The following is a 27,070-nucleotide window of genomic DNA, read 5'->3' as shown; positions in this document are numbered from 1 at the left end:
TCGCGATCCCTGCGAGCGCGATCATTACACTCCTGGTTATCTGATTGGTGGGGGTGGGACACCTGGTACCCCCACCAATCAGTTTTTCCAAGCGGTAGCCGAATGTGCTCAATTCTTGAGCGGAATGACACTGCTCTGTCAACTGAATAGTGGCTTCAGCCAGATACTGCATGTCAGCCCTCTATTGATTCGAATACAGGGTGAATGTGCCATACACAGTCGTGACCACTGCAACTGAGCCGATCCGGCTGCCAAAGCCATGGAGGACAACTGAGCAGGGGTGCAGATCTAACAATGTAAAAGTCCTGGACAACTCACATAAGCTGATTGTATATAAGACATAAACATCATGATCTCCTGAAAAGATAACATGCTTGAGTGTAGCACCTCCGCAAAAATAGTTTAAATAACAGCCTAGTTTTTTACTTTAATTGGTAAAAACACAACAATAACTCCTGAACCCAGAACCAATATTATTAAATCCCTTTAGTATTTCTCAGCCTGCATCCATTTAATCCACATAGAACAGAGATGAAATGTTGATATGGACACGCTGATACCGAATAAATAAAATGTGCAACACAACTCATGTATTAAAAATGTCACAGATGTAGAGAGCTTTCATTATACTGTTATCACAATACACAGATATCTGAAAATATAACACATATGCTACAAGCAATGCTATAAAAAAGAATAAAACATTGAATCAATGTAACTATTAAACATTGTACAAAAAATCGATACTGTATATTGGTGGTCTGAACTCGGATTACAAGATACAGATTTCACTAATGACTGATTTTTAGCAAATTTATATAACAATAACATCTAAAAAGAAACGTGTATTTCAGATGAGCAAATTAATCTACTTTACAGGAAAAATGTAATGAAGTGTTCACTAATTATTTCCAGCTAATTGCTTGAGTTAATACGGATTCATCTGGTCCTTCCAATCCAAACATAGATTTTCAGGGATCCAGCTGTTTACATACTATGGGTGAAGTAAGAAGCAATCTACAGCTCTAAGGATAGTTTTTACCTTTTCATTATCCACCAAACATGTATCTCGAGCTATCCTAATACAGAGCATCTAAAAATCTAAAATAAGCAGCACGTACATCATAGGTAAGATACTTACAGGAGGACACGGAAAGCAAGGAAGCAGAAAAGAGCCGTGGTACAGTAGGAGGGTGCATGTACCTGCGGTGTGACAGAGTACACCTCCGTCATCTGACAACCTGGGCACCTGTGTCAACAGCCGCCTGCTTACTCCAGCCCAGCACAACAATATGATGTGCACAGAGCTACGGCTTTAGAGATAATTTACAGCCGGGAAACAAAGGTACATGTGAATTATTCAGCAGGCAATTAGAGCAAACACATCAACAAAAACCTTTAAAAGCCAATCGAAAGTATAATTAGAGGTTTTAGCTTTAAAATCCACTCCGTACTTTTCTGCTGTGAGCATGTGATTATCACGACTGGCAATCTACGCAGCACACTGCTGCCTGAATAGAATCGAACGCTAAGCAATAAAGTATATAGCTACATGTAAATGGAACCAGGAATCTGCAAAATGAACAATAACCACTATTCACATGTAGCAGCTTTATGACATTTTGGCTGCAAGCAAACACATGGCATACACTTTTTTTTTTGCTCAGAAGATGCAGTGGTGTTAAGGCCCAGTCACACACAACGACTTACCAGCAATCCCGAAAACGATACGACCTGATAGGGATCGCAGGTAAGTCGCTGGGAGGTCGCAGGTGAGATGTCACACAGTCAGATCTTACCAGCGATGCAGGAACAATACAGGTCGCAGTAGCGACCTGTATAATGATCTCAGCAGTCACTGTGACCCTGTCACACAGTGTCAAACACAGCGATGGGTCCTGCCCAGCAGGACATCGCCTTTGAAGAAAATGGCTTGGACCATTCTGCATCGACTAAAGATCTCACAGCAGGGGCCTGATCGATGGTAGGTGTAACACATAAGAAGATCGCTAACGGGATCACTACTGCGTCACGAAAACCGTGACTCAGCAGCGATCTCGCTAGCGATCTCGTTATGTGTGACGGTACCTTTACTCTGTACTACACTATCAAATATGAGAACTTAAAGGGGTATTCCCATCTCCAAGATCGTATCACAATATGTAGTAAGTGTAATAATATTAGTATTTACCTCCAATGAGAAATGTTGTATAGTTCTCCTGATATAGTCATGTCTCTTACATCATGTGCAAGACATTGCAGCTTAGGTATCCATGGTTACGACCACTCATAGTGAGAGATAGTTAGTTGCTCGTGGTAGTAACCATGGATACTTAAGGTGCAATGCCCTGCACATGAAGTAAGATATATGGCTATATCAGTAGAATTGTACTACATTTCTATTTGGAGATATTTGCTAATATTTTTATTATTACACCTACTACATATTGGGATAGGATCTCGTAAATGGGAATACCCCTTTGAAGGGAACCTGTCACCAGATTTGGCGACTATAGGCTGTGCCCACCACCACTGAGCTCTTATACATAGCCTTCCATAATACTGTATATAAGAGCCCAGGCAGCTCTGTAGAACGTAAGAAAACACTTTTATAATACTCATCTAAGGGGCAGTCCAGTCCGATGGGTGTTGCTGCTCTCCAGTCCAGCGCCTCCTCTTTCCGGTCTGGCACCTCCTTTTTACGGCGATCGCAGTCCTCCTTCTTCTGAGGCCCATGTGCATGATGCGTCCTATGTCATGCACACTAACCGGCATTGAGGTCCTGTGCAGGTGCACTTTGATTTGCCCTGCTCAGGGCAGATCAAAGTATTGTAGTGCGCATGCATAGGCAGTCTTTAACCTTTCCTCACGCCTGCGCATTACAGTACTTCGATCTGCCCTCAGCAGGGCACATCAAAGTGCACCTGTGCAGGACCGCAATGTCGACTTGTGTGGATGACGTAGACGCGTCATCCACACTGGGCTGGGAAGAAGGAGGACAGAGGCGCTGGACCGGAGAGCAGCAACACCCATCGCACCGGACCGCCCCTTATATGAGTATTATAAAAGTGCTTTTCACATTTTACAAATCGACTTGGGCTCTTACATATAGCATTCCAGAATACTGCATATAAGAGCTTAGTGGTGGTGGCCACTGCTTATAGTCGCTAAATCCGGTGACAGGTTCCCTTTAATTATACTTGGCTTCTTATAATCTTATACAGTGCTCTACGCCATGTACTATAGTGGGGCTTTTGTTGAAATCACCAAAAAAACTGTATTTCAACCATATTTTTGGGCAGGTCTGAAAAGCACAAATATTGCCAGGACAGAAGCTAAGTGTCAAAAGTGACTCCTTGATTTATCTCAAATGAAGGGCCCCATCAAGGTTCTCCTTATTGTTCCCATCCGAATACAGTTTTTCAGGGATTCTGACAGAAACCTCAATATTGTGCTCAGTGTAGGGTACTGTATTGCGTGTAAACCTAGCTTAATGAAAACACAAATCTTAAAGGGAACCTGTCATCTGTTAATATACTACTTGCCTGCAAATATGGAGTTAATCTGCACATTAATAGTGTTTAAGGCTATGTGCGCACTTTGCTTTTTACCTGCTTTTCCACTGCTTTTTCAACTGCAGCATTTTCATGCCAAAATGCTTGCGTTATGCTTTTCAAGCAAAGTCAATGGGACATTGAACTTTCTTGTGTGCACTGTGTTGTTCAAAACGCTGCGTTTAATTTGCATACATCTGGGCAAAAACTCAGCGTTCAAAGAAGCAACATGTCAATTGTTTTTGCCATTTTGTCTGCGTTTCCCATCCATTCAATTTAATACAAAACTGCAGCGTTTCTAAAAGCACCGGAAAAGCACTAAAAACTCAAGAAAACCGCAAGGTGCGCATAAGCTACTTTCTTTGCGTTTTACATGCATTTTTACAAAGCATTGCCCTTTCTGCCAGAGGATACTTTTTGAACTGCAACTACCTCGACGCAAAGTGCGCACATAGCCTTAAACCTTCTCAGCGCAAGGTAAGACAGTGCTATGTGGCTGTTTGTCAAGGCTCGGCTTGGGCTCCTAAATTTTGGTGAAGGGAAATCTTAATCCCTAACCCTACCAAGAGATTTTGGACATTTGTAACCTTCAAACATTTTTAAGGAAGTTGGGTGAAGGCTCTTTTTCAGTTCCAGCATAACTGTGCCCAGTAAAATATATAAAAACATGGTTGGGCAACTTTAATATGAAAGATGTTGGCTGGCTCACACAGAGGCCCAAACTCAAACCCATCAAACACTTTTGGAATGAGCTAGGACAGAGATTGTGAACCAGGCACTCACATCCAACACCAGACCTCACAAATGTTCTTCTTGATAAATGGGCAACAATTCCCAAAGACACACTCCAAATATTGTAGAAAGTCTTCCCAGTAAAGTAGAAGATATTTTAGCTGCAAAGTGGGGGTCGCCTCTATATTAATACATATGGATTTAAAATGGGATGTCATAAAAGCTCCTACAGGTGTAATGTATAGGTGTCCCAATACCTATGTCCATATAGTGAATGTAGACAGTTATGGTATATTTAGATAATCTGCTTCCTGTATATAATGTGTCTTCTATTCTATCTATTTCTAATATAACGAGTGCAAGTCTAAGGTATAATATGGCTGTCCAAGGCAGGAGTTTTATGTATAGATGTACAGTATGTATAGTTTTGCAGCAAAGTTCTTGGTAACACAGCAAGTTATCATTAGAAATGCCCCTGTACTACATACTGAATGTCACTCATATATAATCAAAATACATATATTTCTGCAATTGTAATTCCACCAGAGAAAAGGACTCCAAAACTGATTGAGAAGAAAATGATCAGTCCATCATGAGGAGCATTAATATGGCTGTATAAATAAGGATTAGTATGAATGCAGATGGCACACACTGGAGATCACAAGATACAGCAGTAGATGCCGTCCATAGGAACCTAGAATATAAATACTTTTTGTCTATTTAACATTAGTGCAGCTAGCAACACATCAAAATGGGCATCAACAGGGAACTATAGCACAGAGCTGCCTATATTAGAGAACGAACCTCAGGGGGTCTGTGCTGGCCAGATTTCCTTTATTATGTTGCATAAGAATATCAATAACAGCAGCAAGAAAATCTCACGATCTACAAAGCCCAGTATAATTGTGAAGTGATTGTCCAAAATTAAAACAAAGGACATGTGATTAGCGCTTCTCTTGTCCATGACCTGTTTTGGTTATTAAAAGCGATGTTCACCTTTGGTATATGAGAGTCCCCGGCTACAGGTTTCTAAAGAAACAAATCGCGATGTACTCGCCTTCCAGGGTCTACCAGTCACTGGCTGCAGCGCTGACATCACGTCAAAAGCATGGTAGCCAATCAGTGAACTCAACAGCTCTGAGTAGGGAGTTTCATCTACTTAAAGGGAATCTCACCAGGTTTTTCCTACCCCATCTGAAAGCAGCCTAATGTAGAGACAGAGACCCTGATTCCAGTGATGTGTCACTTACTGAGCTGTTTGCTGTCATTTTGATAAAATCAATGTTTTCGCTGCTGCAGATTGTATTTCTATTACCGATCAGCCTTTTCTTGGCATCTTTCTGTCCTAAATATGTGGTACATAGACATATCATAATATTTGTACATAACTAGCTACTATCTATGCCCACATATATTCATTGACTGATCCTTGTATATATCTGCACATCCAATGTCTGTATATAGCCTGAGACGTCTTTCCAGTGCTCTTGTGTGAACGTGCGCTCTCATACTCCATTCCATAAGTTGGTGAGGGGACACTCCGACACTTCAGGCATAGTGTAATCTGATTTGGAACATTACGGGATGGCTGTGTACACCATAAACACAGTCTGAATCAGTTTGAAGTAGGTTCCCATCCATCAGAATTTTGTTACATGTTACACCAGCAAGCATTTCAGACTGACGTAAAGTACCTGTGAAGGGGCTTTACCCCTGTTATGTATTATAAACACTTTATCATTATAACGGCTGTCCAACTTCCTACTCCTGGCAGGGACACAGGCATACTCCCCTTCCCAGCGTTCAGAGGTAGATTCTGTCCTCGTCACTGCCTCCTGCTCTCAGGGCCTGCGCATGCCGCACAGGTCTCCCGGTAGAGTGCTTAGGGCGCATGCACTCTTTCCATCTATCAAAGGGCCAGTGTCTTCTAACCTGGAAGTACCTCAGCCTATGGGTATTTAAGGCATCCTCCATTCTGGGATGTGCCTAAGCAATGTGTACATTCACTTGATGTATGTTTGTTAGTTGTCAGGTCCCGTATACTGTACCCATATCCGGTGCCCATATCCTGTACCCGTATCTGGTGCCCACTAACCTGTATCTGTGTTCTAGTACCCGTACGGTGTACCTGTCCTGACAGTACCTGTTCTAGCTGTCCAGCCTGTACCAGCCTTCCTGTCGGTTTCAGCAGACCAGCATATTGCAGCCATCTTGCCTACACCTGAGTCCGTCCTGTTTCCCTCACCCCTAGGGGCAGCTGCTACGCTGCCAAGAGTTTCCCTGGAATGGTACCTTGCAGCTGCCTTCCAGCACAAGATTAACCTCACTATCAGAGGCTCTAGTGAAGACGAGGTAGCCGCTTTGTTATGCTCCTCTAGGGTGAGCCCGGTCCCATGGTACAGTGGATCCACACCCACAAGTGTGACAATAATCCTTTAAATAATGTTTTTTAGGACGCTCAAGTGTTGTTGCAGTCTATTCAATCCTAATGAACATGTACCCAGACTAGTCCAGGAGCGCCGTCATTCATCCCGGCTTTTTCGCTTTTATCATTCCGATAGTGATGTAATTAACAGACCAGCACGTACAGGGACGACAGGAAGAAGGATAAGTTGTTCCTCTTCTCCTCTCTGCTAATTTTGGTTTGTCATTTGCACCACTGTGATTGTGAGAACTGGACTAGTCATATACACAAAAATATAATATCATAGACTTCAGTAATAGTTAGTTGTAATAAAGGATCATGAATACGTTATCAGGAGGCTGATATTTCCAGTGTACAAACCAAACAGCTCTGACAAATCAGGCATCTAAAAAAATAAGTTCCTATGGGTTCAGACAGCTACGAATGCTACTAGCTGACACTTTATATAAAGCTCCTAGCTTTTACACTTGCTATCCTGTAATGTGATGTTCTTGTACAAGTTTCAGCAAATGATATATAAATAACTATACAGCAATAGCCGTCCACAGTGACCTTACAATCAAAAATAGATTCTAACACAAGGGAAATTAAATTATGGATAATTATTGTAAAACTCTCTGGAAATAAATAGCACATGAATGACATATAACAGGCTCCGCAGGAGGCAGAAAGAATATCTGGAAATAGCAAAGCAAATGGATATAATTTGGTTACAGGAGATGTCCAGCTGCTCAGCCAAGATAGAGCGTAAGACGCGTAAGAACGCAGGAAAGGATTAGGAAAGCGCGCTCCGTCCACATCTGAATGGCAGTATTACCTGTTTGGCTCCTAGTCTTTCGTATACAATGGACATCTGGAAATCCCAAAAGCATAAATTTCCTTCATGTTTTTTCTTCACACTAAAGCAAAAAGACAGATTACAGATGATAAGTGCATGATTACACAATATACATGGAAAATATATGCAGAATGTACAAACATGGTAACTATGTTCTCTGAAATGGCTGGAGGCAAGCACAATAATGTTCATGTTGCTGTAGGAAAAGTAGGTCTATGGTGCAGAATGCACTAACCTATGCTTTAGTTCTTCTAAAGCCCGCTTTACACGCTACAAGATATCTTACGATGTGTCGGCGGGCTCACGTCGTAAGTGACGCACATCCGGCATCGTAAGGTACGTTGTAGCGTGTGACAGCGACGTGCAATTGCGATTGAACGAAAAACCGTTCATCGCATGCACGTCGTTCATTCCTGACGAATTGAACATCAGAATGTTCATCGTACCCGGGGTAGCGCACATCGCAGTGTGTGACACAACGGGAACGATGAACAGATCTCACCTGCCTCCTGCGGCTCCCGGCCCAGAATGCGGAAAGAAGGAGGTGGGCGGGATGTTTACGTCCCGCTCAGCTGTCCCGCTCAGCTCCGCCCCTCCGCTTCTATTGGCCGGCTGCCGCGTGACGTCCATGTGACGCCAAACGTCCCTCCCACTCCAGGAAGTGGATGTTCGCCGCCCACATCGAGGTTGTATGGAAGGTAAGTATGTGTGACAGGGGTTAATCGTATGTGCGGCACGTTCAACAAATTGAACGTGCTGCACATACAATGGGGGCGTTGCAAATCGCATACGATATCGTATGCGAAATTGCAACGTGTAAAGCAGGCTTTAGATATAAGTCTAAAAGGGTATTCTTCTCAGAAGAAATAGGGGGATGCCGGATGTAGCTCATGACCCTCTCTCAGAGCTGAATGTGGATCATAACGCTCTCTCAGAGCTGGATATGGCTCACAACCATCTATCAGAGCTTAATGTTGCTCATGACCCTCTCTCAGAGTTGAATGTGGCTTGTGACCCTCTGTCAGAGCTGGATGTGGCTCACAACAAATTTCTGAGAGCTGAATGTGGCTTGTGACCCTCTATCAGAGCTGGATTTGGCTCACAATCATTTCTCAGAGCTGAATGTGGCTTGTGACCCTCTCTCAAAGCTGGCTGTGACTCATGACCCTCTCTCGGAGCTGGATGTGACACATGACCTTCTCTCAGAGCTGAATGTGGCTCGTGACCCTTTCTCAGAGCTGGATGTGGCTCCCGACCAGGGTCGATCTGGCCCACCGGGGTAGCGGGGAATCCCCTGGTAGGCTCCGGGCCCTCAGTGGGCCCCCGTGCCTTATATAGTGCGGGGCCGCTGTACAGTGCCGCGGGACCGCCTGTTTCTCAGGGCCAGCGTTTATTGGTGGCCAAACTGAGCAGCTCATCCAGGGCCCCCACGCTCTGAGGGGCCCCCAGCCTTTCAATCATAGACTTCAATGATTGTACAAGTTCTGTACGATCACTGAAGTTTCCGCAGTTGCAGGACCTTTAGTGACATCACGTGTGTCATGTGACTCACCAAAGGTCCTAGTGGTGCACTGTGGGAGTCCCCAAGCCTGCACCAATGAGGTGTGCAGGACCTGGAGACCACGCCGGTATTCAAATGTATGCGCGTCTTTCAGGCGCGAATACATTTGTACAGTGCGGCCGTTGACAGGAGGCAGAGCAGCGCTGCTCAGCCCCGCACCGCGACGGGACGTCATCCCCCGGGGCCGAGGCTGCAGAGGAGGAGGACGCAACAGGACTGAGGCAGAGGAGCGCGCCTCAGTCCTGCACCGACATGCATCATTACCAGGGCCGCAGCTGCAGGGATGAAGAGGACGCGCAGGCACAGGTAAGTGCTCCAGAGGAGATGAAGAGGACGTACAATAATTTTACATGACGGGCTGTGGTGGGGGAGGAGCAGTGTTATTTTATAAGAGGCATTAAGAAGCGATGGGGGACTTTATGGAGCATATTATGGTTCAGTGGGGGACATTATAGGGCCGTGGGGGACATTATAGGGCAGTGGGGGACATTATAAGGCAGTGGGGGACATTATAGGGTAATGGGGGACATTATGAAGCAAATTGGGGCATTATAGGTCAGTGGGGGACTCTATGAAAGAAATTGGGACATTATAGGGCAATGTGCGGCACGGTGGCTCAGTGGCTAGCACTGCAGCCTTGCAGCGCTGGGATCCTGGGTTCGAATCCCACCAAGGACATCTGCAAGGAGTTTGTATGTTCTCCCCATGTTTGCGTGGGTTTCCTCCGGGTTCTCCGGTTTCCTCCCACACTCCAAAAGACATACAGATAGGGAATTTAAATTTTGAGCCCCAATGGGGGACAGTGTTGCTGATGTATGTAAAGCGCTGCGGAATATGTTAGCGCTATATAAAAATAAAAATTTATTTTTATTTTTTTAATGGGGGACATAATGAGGCATCAAGGATTGTGGAAGGCAGCATAGTATAATGAGGAGTGGGAGGGGGGTTTATACAGGGATTTAGTATGGGGGAGATATTATAGAAAGGGCAAATTTTTGGGGGACATTTTGGAAAAGAGCACTTTGTGGGGCTATTTTGGAGAGGAGCAGTGTGTTGGGGATATTTTGTGCAGGAAGCAATTAAGAATCCCTTCTGATTCCACTTGTTTCCCCAGACATTATTAAATAAAAGGGGCCAGGATGAGGGACACAAATACTATATGGGGCCAGAATGAGGGACATACATTATTAGTTTATGGTGGCACATGGGGCATAATTACTGTAGGGGCAAATTGGGGCACATTATTGCTGATGAAATATGTTAATTTTGAGGATAGTGTCTCCAATGGGGGAACAAGAGTCTGACATAGTGTAGAAATTGAGGAAATAGTGATGAATATGCTCTGGGAGTGATCAGCTATAGGTAACTGTTATTTTCTGCAGAGTCGCGTCATGGCAGGAAGAAGTGATGGCAGTCAGTGCCGGATGAAGAAAAAATGTGAAGATGAATAAAGTCAGCTAGAGACGTCACTAGTAAGTCAGTGTATTAAATGAACACACACACTATACAATACACTGTATACAGAGCTCCTGTATATAATGTCACTGGTCATCACTGTATTACCTATACAATATATACAGAACTCCTGTGTATTATGGCACTGATGATAATATTAATTATTAGCATTGTAGTTTTTATTCATGATCATTATTGTAATATTAAGTGTCCTTGTGTGGTAGTAATATGTTCTCTAGTCATGTTGTACTGATATTTGTCTCGTGTGTGGTATTATTTGGTCATTATGGGGTGTGGTTATAGTGTCACGGTATTTCTCCCTTGTATGTAGTTGTATTCGGTCACTATGTGTTGTGATTTTGGTGTGGCGGTATTACTCTCTTGTACAGTGCCTACAAGTAGTATTCAACCCCCTGCAGATTTAGCAGGTTTACACATTCGGAATTAACTTGGCATTGTGACATTTGGACTGTAGATCAGCCTGGAAGTGTGAAATGCACTGCAGCAAAAAAGAATGTTATTTCTTTTTTTATTTTTTTTTTAAATTGTGAAAAGTTTATTCAGAGGGTCATTTATTATTCAACCCCTCAAACCACCAGAATTCTGTTTGGTTCCCCTAAAGTATTAAGAAGTATTTCAGGCACAAAGAACAATGAGCTTCACATGTTTGGATTAATTATCTCTTTTTCCAGCCTTTTCTGACTAATTAAGACCCTCCCGAAACTCGTGAACAGCACTCATACTTGGTCAACATGGGAAAGACAAAGGAGCATTCCAAGGCCATCAGAGACAAGATCGTGGAGGGTCACAAGGCTGGCAAGGGGTACAAAACCCTTTCCAAGGAGTTGGGCCTACCTGTCTCCACTGTTGGGAGCATCATCTGGAAGTGGAAGGCTTATGGAACTACTGTTAGCCTTCCACGGCCTGGACAGCCTTTGAAAGTTTCCACCCGTGCCGAGGCCAGGCTTGTCCGAAGAGTCAAGGCTAACCCAAGGACAACAAGGAAGGAGCTCCGCGAAGATCTCATGGCAGTGGAGACATTGGTTTCAGTCAATACCATAAGTAACGTACTCCACCGCAATGGTCTCCGTTCCAGACGAGCCCGTAAGGTACCTTTACTTTCAAAGCGTCATGTCAAGGCTCGTCTACAGTTTGCTCATGAACACTTGGAGGACTCTGAGACAGACTGGTTCAAGGTTCTCTGGTCTGATGAGACCAAGATCGAGATCTTTGGTGCCAACCACACACGTGACGTTTGGAGACTGGATGGCACTGCATACGACCCCAAGAATATCATCCCTACAGTCAAGCATGGTGGTGGCAGCATCATGCTGTGGGGCTGTTTCTCAGCCAAGGGGCCTGGCCATCTGGTCCGCATCCATGGGAAGATGGATAGCACGGCCTACCTGGAGATTTTGGCCAAGAACCTCCGCTCCTCCATCAAGGATCTTAAGATGGGTCGTCATTTCATCTTCCAACAAGACAACGACCCAAAGCACACAGCCAAGAAAACCAAGGCCTGGTTCAAGAGGGAAAAAATCAAGGTGTTGCAGTGGCCTAGTCAGTCTCCTGACCTTAACCCAATTGAAAACTTGTGGTCTGGTCACGGTGTGGTGGTATTTCTCCCTTGTATGTGGCTGTATTCGGTCACTGGTGGTAATATGTGGTCTGGTCTTGGTATTTCACCCTTGTATGTGGCTGTATTTGGTCACTGTTTGGTGGTAATATGTGGTCTGGTCACAGTGTGGCAGTATTTCTCCCTTGTATGTGGTATTATTGGTTTTGGTATAGTGGATTGTGTTGTGTATGGAGGTCACTTTTTCTCTCTATAAGGGGGAGATTATTTCCAATAGAAATTAAATACTTAAACATTTAACCCCTCCCTGTCCTGTGACTATTACACTACAGTAAATATGCACTTACAGAGGTTCTCCAGTGAAAACAGGTAATCACCTTCACTAAGGCCACGTGCACACACTGAGTATTCAGTGAGTTTTTTACCTCAGTATTTGAAGCCAAAACCAAGAGTGGTAAAATCAGAGAAAAAGTGTAATAGAAACTCGAGCACAACTTCTGTATTTTTCACCCACTGCTAGTTTTGGTTACAAATACTGATGTAAGATACTGAAAAAATACTGAACGTGTGAACGTGGCCTAAGGATAAGTGATAACATATTCATCAGTGGGGTCCGACTGCTGAGACCTGCACCAATCGTGTAACTTTTATCCCCCATTACACTGGAGCTAGTGTCCGATTCGACCCTTGATCCATTCATTCCCTCAGTTGCTGCGGGCGCTGTGCTTGTTTTTATCTGGCTGCTCCACAGAGGTTTGAATGGAGCTGCGGTGTCACACCCCACCTGCCGCTGCAAAAAGTTCCCCAATCTTCCTATCGGTGCGGTTTCCACTGGTCTGGTTCCACCGATCAATAAGTTATCACCAACCTAACCTGTAGATCGGTGATAACTTGTTTTCAGCAAAGACCCCATTACTGCAAACTACTATAATTGTATATTCCAGTTATGGTGCACAATATAGATGTGCAGGAGTCGCCTGTGTATACAGTCAAAGCAACACAATAATGGGGATAACGCTAATGAGTGTTTATGTTTAGCTGTAGGGAGGGCCCCTGGAGTCAATTCCCCTGGTGGGCCCCAGACAGCCCAGTCCGACCCTGCTCACAACACTCTCTCAGAGCTGAATGTGGCTCTCAGAGTCAGAAAGGTTGGGGACCTCTGCTCTAGAGCATGGCAACTTCAACCATTCCTAAACATTTAGTATAATTTTAAGTAAGAAAATGGGAGACAATTTAACAGATTGAGAAACTAAGTGAAAAGCAAAATAATCACTGTATGAAACTGTTCTGCTGAACCCTTAAAATGCACTTGCAATGTTCTGCCCCATCTGAGAGTGGGCATGGAGAAACATCTGCATGCAAGCTAGTAATCATACCCGGTGAGAAATGTGCACAGATCCTATTAATTAGAATAGAAAACGTCTATGAAGCTCCTGAGGCGTTACACTACTGTGTATCAACTGTGCCAAAAATCATGTAGGCTGTTCTCCCATTGCAGGATGTCACTTTAGATGGATGAATAACATTGGAGGGACCCTTTAGCCCATAATGATGTGCCTATATTTCTGCTTTATTACAAAGCAGTCTTGTTTCTGTGTTTCATGGTCACATTCCAGGAGTACTAATAGTTTTTCTTTGACATACAGTGCTTGTTTTTTGTTATTTTCAGAAGGAATTATATTTGTCAGTGACAGCATTTTAGGGCCGAAGCAGTGGCGTAACTAGAGTTGGATGGGCCCCGGTGCAAAGTTTAGACCTGGGCCCCCCCTCCACATACACAGACACTTGGGGTAGGGGATAATGACACTGACACTCGGGGTACAGGATAATGACGCTGACACTTGGCTCTCACCCACAGCACCCTGAAATCCCTCTATCAGCACCCAGCTTTCCTATGTTCTGATATTTATCTTGTCCTCAGCACCCAGCTTTCCCATATCAGAGCATGAGAAAGCTGGGTGCTGAGAGATGTATAGCAGAACATGGGAAAGCTGGGTGCTGAGAGATGTATAGCAGAGCATGGGAAAGCTGGGTGCTGAGAGATGTATATCAGAACATGGGAAAGCTGGGTGCTGAGAGATGTATAGCAGAACATGGGAAAGCTGGGTGCTGAGAGATGTATAGCAGAGCATGGGAAAGCTGGGTGCTGAGAGATGTATATCAGAACATGGGAAAGCTAGGTGCTGAGAGATGTATAGCAGAGTATGGGAAAGTTGGCTGCTGAGGGAAAGAGCCTTTTTCCCTCAGCACAAAACATTTCCATCCCATACTTGTATCTTTGTCCCCCCTGTATAAAGTTCTCAAAATACTATAACAGCCCCCACATAGCCGTCCAAATAATTGTATAAAGGGTCCCACATAACCCTTCATATATTAGAATGCAGAGCCCTCCATATATTATAATGCACCCCCATAATCTTCCATGTATAAAGTAGCCCTTCAATTATAATGCATTTCCCATAGTTCTCCATGTATTAAAATTCACCCCATAGTTCTCCATATATTATACTGCACCACATAGTCCTCCATGTTTTATAATGCACTTCCATAGTCCGTGTATAAGGTAGCCTCCATAGTCCTCCAGATATTATAATGTAGCCCCCATAGTCCTATATGTATTATAACACAACCCCATAAAACTTCAGATGGTATTATGCAGCCCCATACTCCTCCATGTATAATTCACCCCTATATTCCATGTATAAGGGGTCCCTTCATTTTGTATTATACAGCCCCCCCCGACCTCCATTTTAATGCAGCCCTATAGACCTCCAGTATAATGCAGCCTCATAGACCTCTATGTATATTACACCTCTATATTCAATGTATAAGGTGTCCTTCATGTTTATTATGCAGCCTCACCAGGCCTCCATATATAATAATGCAGCCAACCTCTCCAGGCCTCCATGTATAATATAGCAGCCAGCCTCCCAGGCCTCCATGTATAATATAGCAGCCAGCCTCCCCAGACCTCCATGTATAATAATGCAGCCAGCATCCCCAGACCTCCATGTATAATAATGCAGCCAGCCTCCCCAGGCCTCCATGTATAATAATGCAGCCAGCCTACCCAGGCCTCCATGTATAATAATGCAGCCAGCCTCCCCAGGCCTCCATGTATAATAATGCAGCCAGCCTCCCCAGGCCTCCATGTATAATAATGCAGCCAGCCTCCCCAGGCCTCCATGTATAATAATGCAGCCAGCCTCCCCAGGCCTCCATCTATAATAATGCTGCCAGCCTCCCCAGGCCTCCATGTACAGTATCATGCAGCCTCCCCACCCCAGGCCTCCATGTACAGTATCATGCAGCCTCCCCACCCCAGGCCTCCATGTACAGTATCATGCAGCCTCCCCACCCCAGGCCTCCATGTACAGTATCATGCAGCCTCCCCACCCCAGGCCTCCATGTACAGTATCATGCAGCATCCCCACCCCAGGCCTCCATGTACAGTATCATGCAGCCTCCCCACCCCAGGCCTCCATGTACAGTATCATGCAGCCTCCCCACCCCAGGCCTCCATGTACAGTATCAGGCAGCCTCCCCACCCCAGGCCTCCATGTACAGTATCAGGCAGCCTCCCCACCCCAGGCCTCCATGTACAGTATCATGCAGCCTCCCCACCCCAGGCCTCCATGTACAGTATCATGCAGCCTCCCCACCCCAGGCCTCCATGTACAGTATCATGCAGCCTCCCCACCCCAGGCCTCCATGTACAGTATCAGGCAGCCTCCCCACCCCAGGCCTCCATGTACAGTATCATGCAGCCTCCCCACCCCAGGCCTCCATGTACAGTATCATGCAGCCTCCCCACCCCAGGCCTCCATGTACAGTATCAGGCAGCCTCCCCACCCCAGGCCTCCATGTACAGTATCAGGCAGCCTTCCCACCCCAGGCCTCCATGTACAGTATCATGCAGCCTCCCCATCCCAGGCCTCTATGTACAGTATCAGGCAGCCTTCCCACCCCAGGCCTCCATGTACAGTATAATGCAGCCTCCCTACTCCAGGCCTCTGACCACCGTGTACTCACTTATATATATATAAAAAAAAAACAAGTACTCACCGCTCTCCTCCTTCCACTGCTGCTCTGTCCTGACGTCTCCTTGTTCCACTGCTGCTGTACTCCCTGCTCTCCTCCTTCCACTGCTGCTCGTCCTCCCCTCTCCTCGTTCTCCCGGTGCTGCGGTCGGCGTCCTCCCTCCCTGCGCTCTGTGCACTCAGCACAGCAGTCGCACAGGAGTGACGTCACCGCGCAGGCACAGGGGGAGAATGATGATGCAGAGCGGCGCCGGCCGCTCTATGCTTCATTATTACTGTGCGCAGTGACGGGGGAGGGGGGCCCCGGTGCCGCCGCTGACATCGGGCAGGAGGGCCCGGTGTCGGGGGCGGCAGCGGGTCATATAGTGGGCGCGTGCACTGTGACAGATCAGCGCAGCTTCTCTCTCACTGAGAGGAGCTGGCTGCTGATCTGCCGGGTCCCCGCGGGCCCCAAACCGCCCGGTCGCGTGACCGCTGCGACCGCGGTAGTTACGCCACTGGGCCGAAGTATCTTATTACCTAACGTTTATTAACTTTGTGGGAAAACATTAAAAAACTCTATAGTTCTGTTGTTTTTTGATGATTTATATTTTCCGCTATTCATCTGCTGCACAACTTAGCTATCTACTAATTCTGTGGTTCAGTATAATAATGGTGGTACCCAGTTAATATAGTTTTATATATGTTCTATTTTTGCGCAAACAAATTTTTGGTATATAGAAACGATAATTAAAGATTTTGTCTAAAGGCACACTGTCACACACAGAGATAAATCTTTGGCAGATCTGTGGTTGCAGTGAAATCATGGACATATTGTTCCATTTGTACACAGCCACAAACCTGGCACTGATTGTCCACAATTTCACTGCAACCACAGATCTACCACAGATCTGCCACAGATTTATCTCTGTGTGTGACAGGGCCTTAAATTCTTCACTTTTCAGCTTAATTGACATTAACTTTATTCTGGAGGATGATACGATAACAACAATATCCAATTTACAAAATTTATGTTTTACTATTTTCGCATAAAAGAAAAATACATGCATTGTGAGTACTAGCTCTGGTATTCAATGGCAGGGACACAGTACAGAGGCACAAACAGGTTCTCAATCCAAAAACAGAACCTATTTGTGCCTCTTTACTGCATCCCTGCCATTGCCTACCATAGCTAGTACCCACAATATATACGTATATATACACACTGTATATTATTTTTATATACATATATATATATATATATACATATATATATATATATATATATATATACATACATATATATATATTATATATACATATATATATATATATATATATATATACACACACACACACACGGTATATAAATATATAGATATAGATATATATACATATACGGTGTATGTATATATATATATATGTACGCTCAGCTATAACTGCTCTATATGATGCTGCTTTTATAATCTAATGTCAAAAATTTAATTTAACCGATGTTTTTATTACGCAGGGCTCTTATACATAGAGAATAGACATTTTAATGTATTTGTCCTAGAAGTAGTTAACTTTATACCGGCATATTGGGTGCTCACCTGGTAGTATAGGTATAGTGTAGGTATATGTATCTATATATATAATTGCCTTATTCTGTCTGTCTGTCTGTCTGTCTGTCATGCTCCAAAATTGTGTCCTTACGGTGACACAAAGCTGATTGGCCGCTGGGCTCGCCATGGCCCCGCCCCCCCCCCACGGATTGGCCTCTCGCCCCGGCTCTCTGCAGGCCCCGCCCCCTCACGCAATGCACGCTCGCTCTGGCCCAACTGACACGGAGCTCCGACTCCCAGGTGAGTACATACACACACATCAGATCACACTCACTCTCACACACACCTCACACATCACATCCACACACTCACAACATCCTGGGATATCGCTTGCTTCTACACCGGCTCCGTCACGATCCCAGCAGCGCCAGACATAACCTTGCGATGCTGGGATCTTGACGGAGGCCGTGAACGCTGGTAACCATTATACACATCGGGTAACTAAGGTCCCTTGGTTACCCGATGTGTATCATAGTTACCAGTGTACACCGGCTCCGTCACGATCCCAGCAGCGCCAGACATAACCTTGCGCTGCTGGGATCTTGACGGAGGCCGTGAACACTGGTAACCATTATACACATCGGGTAACTAAGGTCTCTTGGTTACCCGATGTGTATCATAGTTACCAGTGTACACCGGCTCCGTCACGATCCCAGCAGCGCCAGACATAACCTTGCGATGCTGGGATCTTGACGGAGCCCGTGAACGCTGGTAACCATTATACACATCGGGTAACTAAGGTCCCTTAGTTACCCGATGTGTATCATAGTTACCAGCGTACACCGGCTCCCGGTACACATGTGCAGGGAGCCGGCATTATACTCCTCTCCCCCCAGGACTACTCCTCCTATTACAGTCCTCCTATTATACTCCTCTCTGAGTATAATAGGAGAACTATTATAGCATAGGGGATGTAGCACGATGGGGGGTGCGCAGCATGGGGGATGTAGCACGATGGGGAGTGCGCAGCATGGGGGATGTAGCACGATGGGGAGTGCGCAGCATGGGGGATGTAGCACGATGGGGAGTGCGCAGCATGGGGGATGTAGCACGATGGCGGGTGCGCAGCATGGGGGATGTAGCACGATGGGGAGTGCGCAGCATGGGGGATGTAGTACGATGGGGGATGTAGCACGATGAGGGATGTAGCACGATGGGGGGTGCGCAGCCTGAGGGATGTAGCACGTTGGGGGGTGCGCAGCATGGGGGATGGAGCATGATGGGGAGTGCGCAGCATGGAGGATGGAGCACGATGGGGAGTGCGCAGCATGGAGGATGGAGCATGATGGGGAGTGCGCAGCATGGGGGATGGAGCACGATGGGGAGTGCGCAGCATGGGGGATGTAGTACGATGGGTGATGTAGCACGATGGGGGATGTAGCACGATGGGGGGTGCGCAGCATGGGGGATGTAGCACGATGGGGAGTGCGCAGCATGGGGGATGTAGCACGATGGGGAGTGTGCAGCATGGGGGATGTAGCACGATGGGGAGTGCGCAGCATGGCGGATAGAGCACGATGGGGGGTGCGCAGCATGGGGGATGTAGCACGATGGGGGGTGCGCAGCATGGGGGATGGAGCATGATGGGGAGTGTGCAGCATGGAGGATGGAGCACGATGGGGAGTGCGCAGCATGGAGGATGGAGCACGATGGGGAGTGCGCAGCATGGGGGATGGAGCATGATGGGGAGTGCGCAGCATGGAGGATGGAGCACGATGGGGAGTGCGCAGCATGGAGGATGGAGCACGATGGGGAGTGCGCAGTATGGGGGATGGAGCACGATGGGGAGTGCGCAGCATGGGGGATGTAGTACGATGGGGGATGTAGCACGATGGGGGATGTAGCACAATGGGGGGTGCGCAGCATGGGGGATGTAGCACGATGGGGAGTGCGCAGCATGGGGGATGTAGCACGATGGGGAGTGTGCAGCATGGGGGATGTAGCACGATGGGGAGTGCGCAGCATGGCGGATAGAGCACGATGGGGGGTGCGCAGCATGGGGGATGTAGCACGATGGGGGGTGCGCAGCATGGGGGATGGAGCATGATGGGGAGTGCGCAGCATGGAGGATGGAGCACGATGGGGAGTGCGCAGCATGGAGGATGGAGCACGATGGGGAGTGCGCAGCATGTAGGATGGAGCACGATGGGGGTGCGCAGCATGGGGGATGGAGCATGATGGGGAATGCGCAGCATAGGGGATGAGGCACGATGGGAGGTGCACACCTCCCCCCACACACACACACACAGGGAACCACAAACACCGCCATACACAGACACCCACACACACAGACAACGCTGCACACACACAACACCCAACACACAAACACTGCGGCATACATAAATATACGCACATACCGCACAACACACACATTGCACAAAACATACCTCCCCCCAAAACACACCACACCCACACAAACCGCGCAACACACACACACAACGCGACAAACACACAGCGCTCCACAAACAACGCAACACACATACAACACCGCTCTCACCCCCCGCCACACCCAGACAACACCCAGAACATGTACAGCGCCCTACACAAACACTTGGTAACTACACACAACAACATCTATATATATATATATATATATATATATATATCTAGAACAAAAATCATACATGAACTACACAATACGTAAATTCTAGAATACCCGATGCGTAGAATCAGGCCACCTTCTAGTATATATATATATATATATATATATATATATATATATATATATAAAATATCAGAAAACTGTACTTATGATTGTGTTTGTTTTGGCACAGTAGAATAATTGGAATGCCAAGTTATTCTACTTACTAATACAGGATGCCCTCAAGGTTCAAAATCTCTAGAAGGAACTATTAATGAGTTAGAAAATCTGTGTCCTAACAGGAAAAGTAAGATTGCATAGTACATGCATGATTAAAAACATTAACCTCAGTGCTCTTTGCAATGATATACATAAAAGGATTTTCTAAAATTAAAGATTGTTATACAAACATGATTACAAAATACGTTTGGCACTGGACATCCATGACCAGAGTGTTAAATAATAATTACTCAATCTCCTTATGTGGTAAAATACATATGGTTGTCTGGTGCTAAACATGTTTTGTTATCATGTTTGTAGAACACCACCTTTATTCTAGAAAAACCTTCTTTTTTTCATTATATCCTATGGAAAAAAAACCCCAAAACAAATAAACCACTAATGATGTTGTCTAAAAATATTGTCACAAAACGTTTACTTAGCAACCTTTTCATATATACATTAATGAATGAGGCAGCCAAAGTCATATTTTTGTCTAGCCACTTCACCGATGCCTCCACCTCGTGCCAGTCATTGCACTGGTTACCCATTCACATCAAAATACAATACAAACTTATCGCTCTGAACCACAAAGTCTCCACAGTTCCACACTACCCTATATCTCCTCCCTTGTCTTTATCACCCTACCCCTGCTCTCCGTTCTCCAATTGATCTAAGACTAACATCCAACATAATCCAAATCTCACTCCTCTATCTCTAAGGCTATGTTCACACACCGCACTTTTACTTCATTTTTGGTCACAAAGATGCACCTAAATGCATATGTTTCCTTCCCCCAGATAAGTCTATAAGATTTCTATTTTGCTGTCCACACTGTGCATCTTTTTTTGGCTGCATCTTGGCTGTGTTTTTGAAGATGCAGCCAAGATGAAGCATGTCAATTTTTTTGCAGTTTTCTAGCGTATTTCAGCCCTCACAGTCAATAGATTTGACTTAAAAAAAAATGCATTGGGCAAAATGTGGTAAAAACGCGTAACAAACGCATGCTATTTTATGCATTTTTGCCACGGGTGCGGTTTTTTGGCCAAAAATGCTGCATCTTTGTGGTTAGAAAAGATGTAGTGTGTAAACATAGCCTAAGACTTATCTCATGCTACGCCAGATTTCTGGAATGCACTACCCTAGACGATCAGACACATTTTTAAGCATGATATTAAAACATGTCTCTTTTGACAAGCCTATCACATAAACTTATTAACTTAATTTTACCCTGTTCCTTCTTTCTAAATTTTAATCAGAATCTGCTCCCTCCTATTCATCTGTTCCACATCCTCCATGTTCCAAGTATCACTTAGGCCTCCTTCACACGTCCGTGTCTCCGGTACGTGTTTGGTCCATTTCCTCATGTGCCGAAGACACGGACACACGTAGACCCATTAAAATCAATGGGTCTGCGCACACGTGTGTGTTTTGCCATGGACCGTGTGTACGTGTGGAGCATACGAGTACCCGTGTGCTCCACACGTAGACATGTCCGTTTTTCTCCGGCATCACGGGTGTCACACGGCCCGCACGGATGTGATCCGTGTGACACGCACCGGAGAAAACACACGTGTTTGTAAAAAAAAACAACAATTCTATACTCACCTTCTCCAGCCCTGCTGTCTCTGCCACTGCTGTCACTTGCTTCCAACCCCCCGATCATTATGCTCATTGCATATTCACTGCACTGCGAGACAGAAGCAGCAGAAGCGAGGAGTCGGCAGGACCGGAGATCAGCCCCACGGACAGCGACGCCAGGGACAGGTGAGCAGAAAGTTCCCGTTCTCCGTGTGTTATCACGAATAACACACGGAGAAGATACGTTGTGCCATAAACACGGCACATGGAGGACAATACGCACCTTTGACACGTCTGTGAAAAATGTGCGTGATTTTCACAGATGTGTGAAGGGGGCCTTAGACAGATACTGGCTGATGACCGAGTCATGGAGTTTATTTGAAATGCCCTATTTATTATAAAATGAATGGACCTTACATGACAAGCGCTTTTTACCTATTGTGTGCCCCATCTCCCATATACATTGTCCGCTTGCGAGTCGAGCTCTCACTTCTCCTGTAACTGTTGAATGTGTTACTTTCTATTGTCTGTACATTTCTTCAATTAATTGTAAAGTGTTAATAATTATTATTATCAGTAATAATATTTAGAATGAAACAACTATCTAGCCAGCAAATGTTGCACACCAGCAGTAATAATATTTGACAAATACAGATATCATGCTAAAAATCACCAAACGTACAATAAATTGAAAAATCAAAGCAAGATTTTATAATACAGAAATTAATAGTTCTGAGGTGGATGGGAGATTCGAATCCAACTGTGCAGTCCTGGGTTAAACTAGTAAATGCAACCATAGTCTATGAGCGGGTGGTATATTATAATTGGGGGTGCCCGGGAAAATTTAACAAAATCTGGGGTTTGTGGAATTCTTCTCCAGACACACTTGCGGAGGTTTGAGGGAGATTATGCGGATAATGGTGGTTCCCGTTAGATGTTGGGATATGAAACACTGTCCAACGGTATATTGAGGTATAATAATGCAATGTGGCTGTTGTTGTTCTTTCTTTCTTCCTTTTTCTATTCCTCTTTCTATCTTGTTTTCAAAATATGGTCATGCTGATAGTTAAAGCTGTTCTTATGCTCAATATAAAATTATATATATATGCAAATGATAAGTAGTATGGATAATAACATTGTTCTATCTTAACTGCTAAAGATATTATGGACTTTATATGACTGTTTATTGTTATATTTAAATATTACTATCTATATACTGAGCTATCTTTATATGGCAAATGTCAGTTGTACCATGTTTGAAATTGTTAATAATGAAAGTGGGGAGAAAAAGATTCCGCACATGCAAGCAGAGGCACACCAATAATGTAATGTATAAAAGAACACACCTTTATTTATTGCACAAAAAAGACATCTTAAAATCAGATAAAAAACATGCAAGAAAACACGAGGATTGACTTTCTCACCGACTCATGCCGCTGATAAATTTTCTTTGACTAAAGACCTATACCTCTTTTGCCGGAATCTCGTTTTTCAGGTCATTTATAGGAGACCCCAAATCATGGATAACATGACGCCAGATGAACGACAGACCTTTCAGGACTTGCTGGAACTGTTGGAGGAGAATACGGATGGACCAGGTAGGAGACATTTCCCCCTGAGGAATAAATCTGTGGCGGTTCCATCTTTTGCCCTGGTGCAAGCCATAAAAATATTTTTTGAACTGGCTAGAGCAGATATCGCCAAATTGACATCTGGCTCTCCCAGGGCTCCCAACCTGTCTATGCAGGAAAGGCAAGCCATCTCCAAACTTAGGGGGAATAACAATTTTCTCATCAAAGAAGCAGACAAGGGTGGGAACGTGGTAATCTGGCCTACCGACATGTACTTGGAGGAAGCTCATAGACAGCTGAACAACACGGATTTTTATACCAAGTTACCATCTGATCCGACACAAGTGTTCAAATCTAAATTCCAACTACTTCTACATTCTGCACAGCGTCACGGCATCATTACCGACAAAGAGCTCAAGTACATGTGGGTTCCAGATCCCATTGTGCCCACCTTCTACCTACTCCCCAAGGTCCATAAATCCGTCTCCAAACCTCCGGGCAGGCCCATTGTGGCTAGTATAGGCAGTCTCTGTGAAAAAGCTGGCACCTATGTGGACTTCTTCCTCCAACCATTGGTGAACCGGCTCCCCTCTTTTGTCCAGGATACCGTCAACTTTATCAAGATCTGTAAGGACGCCACTATTCCCCCCGGTGTATTTTTGGTAACATGTGACGTTGAGTCACTGTATACCAATATTCGGCATCCAGACGGCATGCATGCGGTCACCCACTTTTTGGATTCACAACATCGCTCAGACCGCATGCACGACTCTTTCCTGGTGGACCTCCTGGATTTCGTCCTACGCCACAATTTTTTCCTATTTGATAGGACTTACTATAGGCAGATCTCAGGAGTGGCCATGGGCGTACGGTGTGCCCCATCTTTCGCCAACCTCTTCTTAGGTTGGTGTGAATCCACCATTGTCTTTCAATCCCAGGAATTCAAGAAGGGGGTATCACACTGGCATCGTTATATCGACGATATTTTTTTCGTCTGGGAGGGCACGGAGGAAGACTGTCGTTCATTCATCTCTGGCTTAAATAACAATAATCTTAATATTTTTTTGTCCCATCACATCTCATCCACAGTTGTCTCCTTCTTGGACCTAGAAATCTCCATCAAAGACGGTGGCCTCTCGACAAATCTATACAGAAAGGCTACAGCAACCAACGCCCTTCTGCACTTCTCGAGTTTCCATCCTCGACACATCCGAGCAGGTATACCCACTGGGCAATTTCTGCGGGTGCGGCGCAACTGCAGTGGCGATACTGATTTTGGCCAACAAGCCTCTAATCTCACTTCCAGGTTTATGAATCGCGGATATCCTAGGAAAATTATATCTAAAGCATTTCAGAGGGCCAGAGGTGAAACACAGGAGTCTCTCATCCGACCAAAGTCAAGATGTAAAGACAATCATGTCAGATTTATCACCACCTTCAATAACGAATGGCAGCAGGTGAGAAGCATCCTGCAAAAACATTGGCCCATCTTGACCACGGACGTGCAAACCTCCTCAGTGGTTTCTTCTCAGCCCATGCTCACTGCCCGACGCGCTCCCAATTTGAGAGATCTGTTGACCCGCAGCCACTTTGTTAGACCTACAATTAAGCTACAGTGCGGTGTCAACCTTAGGGGCTCCTTTCCATGCGGTGACTGCAATATCTGTGGCTTTATGCAAGTGACTCACAACACCTTTCTTAATCCCCAGGACTCCACGAATCATCCTATTAAATCTTACATTAATTGTAAGACGAAGAACGTGATATACTGCATGATTTGTCCATGTGATAAAGTCTATGTCGGCCAGACAACTCAGGAATTAAGAAAAAGGATCCAGAAACACTTCTCGACAATCAACCTGGCGTCCTCCGATACCCTAAAAGGTAAATCAATTACATCTGTGGCAGCCCACTTTCTATCCTTCCATCATGGCAGCCCGCGGGGCACCCATGTATTTGGATTACAGAGGTGCCACACCAGCGCCAGGGGAGGTTCATGTACCAGATGGCTTCTCCAGAACGAATCCAGATGGATCTTCCAACTACATTCCTTAACTCCACTAGGCCTTAATGAGGAACTACTCTTCACCGGGTTCCTCGGTTGACATAACCTCCCGTTCCTCCTTCCTTCTCCTGCGGGATCACATTCTACTCATTTTTGTTTATGTTATATTAACCGGCCCATGTATCTCTCTTTCACTGTAGGTGGATTTCTGTCCTTTGACATCCTTCGCACATATGGACATGCCCAATGGTTGGGCTTTATGACCAAACGCTATATGGGACTACTACTACATACGGCCAAACACCATTCGGCTCCTCCTACCACAATTGCTCATCAGCCTTTGGATCTAAGATGGACTTTCTGCATTTGCCTTACATGTCTACAGTAAATTCCTTCTCCATATACTATGATCCAATTATTTGTCTTCAGAGATACATGTTTTAAAGCCTCTCTTTGGGTTGGCTATCAGTGATCTTTATAACTGACAACTTTCTGTAACTATTTGACTCTCTAAAATGCTTTTGCATAAAGGTCTACTATATATATATATATATTCTTTTTGTAACCTTACTCTAATACATACAATCTTTGGTGCAATATCAAATATCTGTTTAATGGTCCCTTAACTGATGTTCCTCAGCCTTGACCGGGTATGTTATATCCACAATTTCTCCCCCCCCCCTCCCTCCACCTCCTTGACTTGGCTAGTGTTGGGGTGTAGAATGCAACAACCCATTACGGTGCTCCTTGGGAGATATATGTGTCCATATGTCTATACACACGGAATTTTGGCAAAACATCTTGCTCCAATATTCCAATCACCATTCGGGGTCATAATATGTACACATGTGTGCATTCTTTGGAACGAATGCCCGTGATCGGTTGGTGACTCTGGGCAAATCGTGTAAATTACCTAGTAAATATTCGTCCAATAGGAGAGCGTGCTCGCTCTCTATTTATGCACGGTATTTCCAGTGTTATATCTACATGTATGTGTATTCCTCTCCCTCTCCCCTGGGATGTATTCTCGTGGGACGGCGGCTTTGGTCCATATATAGCCATGCGTCCACTACTTGGTTGCACTCCATATAGGAGATCCCTCTATACCTGCACCCTCTCTGTGATATCTTATAGGCCACTCATATAACGTATGGTCACAGGACCATGACAGGCTCTTCCCCTTATAACTACTTGCGACTGGTCCCTCTTGGGATCAATGTTTCTGTGATGCCACATTAGCGATGCTTTATACATGAGCTTTGAACTACTTTGCTTTTTGTAGTGGTTTGGCCACTTGGCCCCTCCGTCCGCCTGACCTCACGCATGCGCAGTGCGATGCCTCACTAGGA

The 27,070-nt window shown here is 45.2% G+C and overlaps 1 protein-coding gene across 10 annotated transcripts in view; it reads right to left on the bottom strand.

Annotated features, from left to right (window-relative positions):
• The window catches only part of PITPNM2 (phosphatidylinositol transfer protein membrane associated 2), a 487,362-nt gene that overhangs the window by 381,715 nt on the left and 78,577 nt on the right, over positions 1–27,070 (bottom strand). For 9 of the 10 annotated variants that reach the window (XM_075322875.1, XM_075322922.1, XM_075322937.1 and 6 more), the window contains exon 2: positions 7,529–7,610. The gene's annotated coding sequence lies outside the window, so the exon portion shown is untranslated. Of the gene's footprint in view, positions 1–1,141; positions 1,279–7,528; positions 7,611–27,070 lie in introns of those variants that run through there. The other variant, XM_075322882.1, reaches the window with a different exon arrangement.

Source organism: Anomaloglossus baeobatrachus, chromosome 1, assembly GCF_048569485.1.
Source record: "Anomaloglossus baeobatrachus isolate aAnoBae1 chromosome 1, aAnoBae1.hap1, whole genome shotgun sequence".
Classification (NCBI taxonomy): domain Eukaryota; kingdom Metazoa; phylum Chordata; class Amphibia; order Anura; family Aromobatidae; genus Anomaloglossus; species Anomaloglossus baeobatrachus.
Note: the sequence above shows the minus strand (reverse complement) of the source record. Positions and strands in the feature narration are given on the sequence as shown.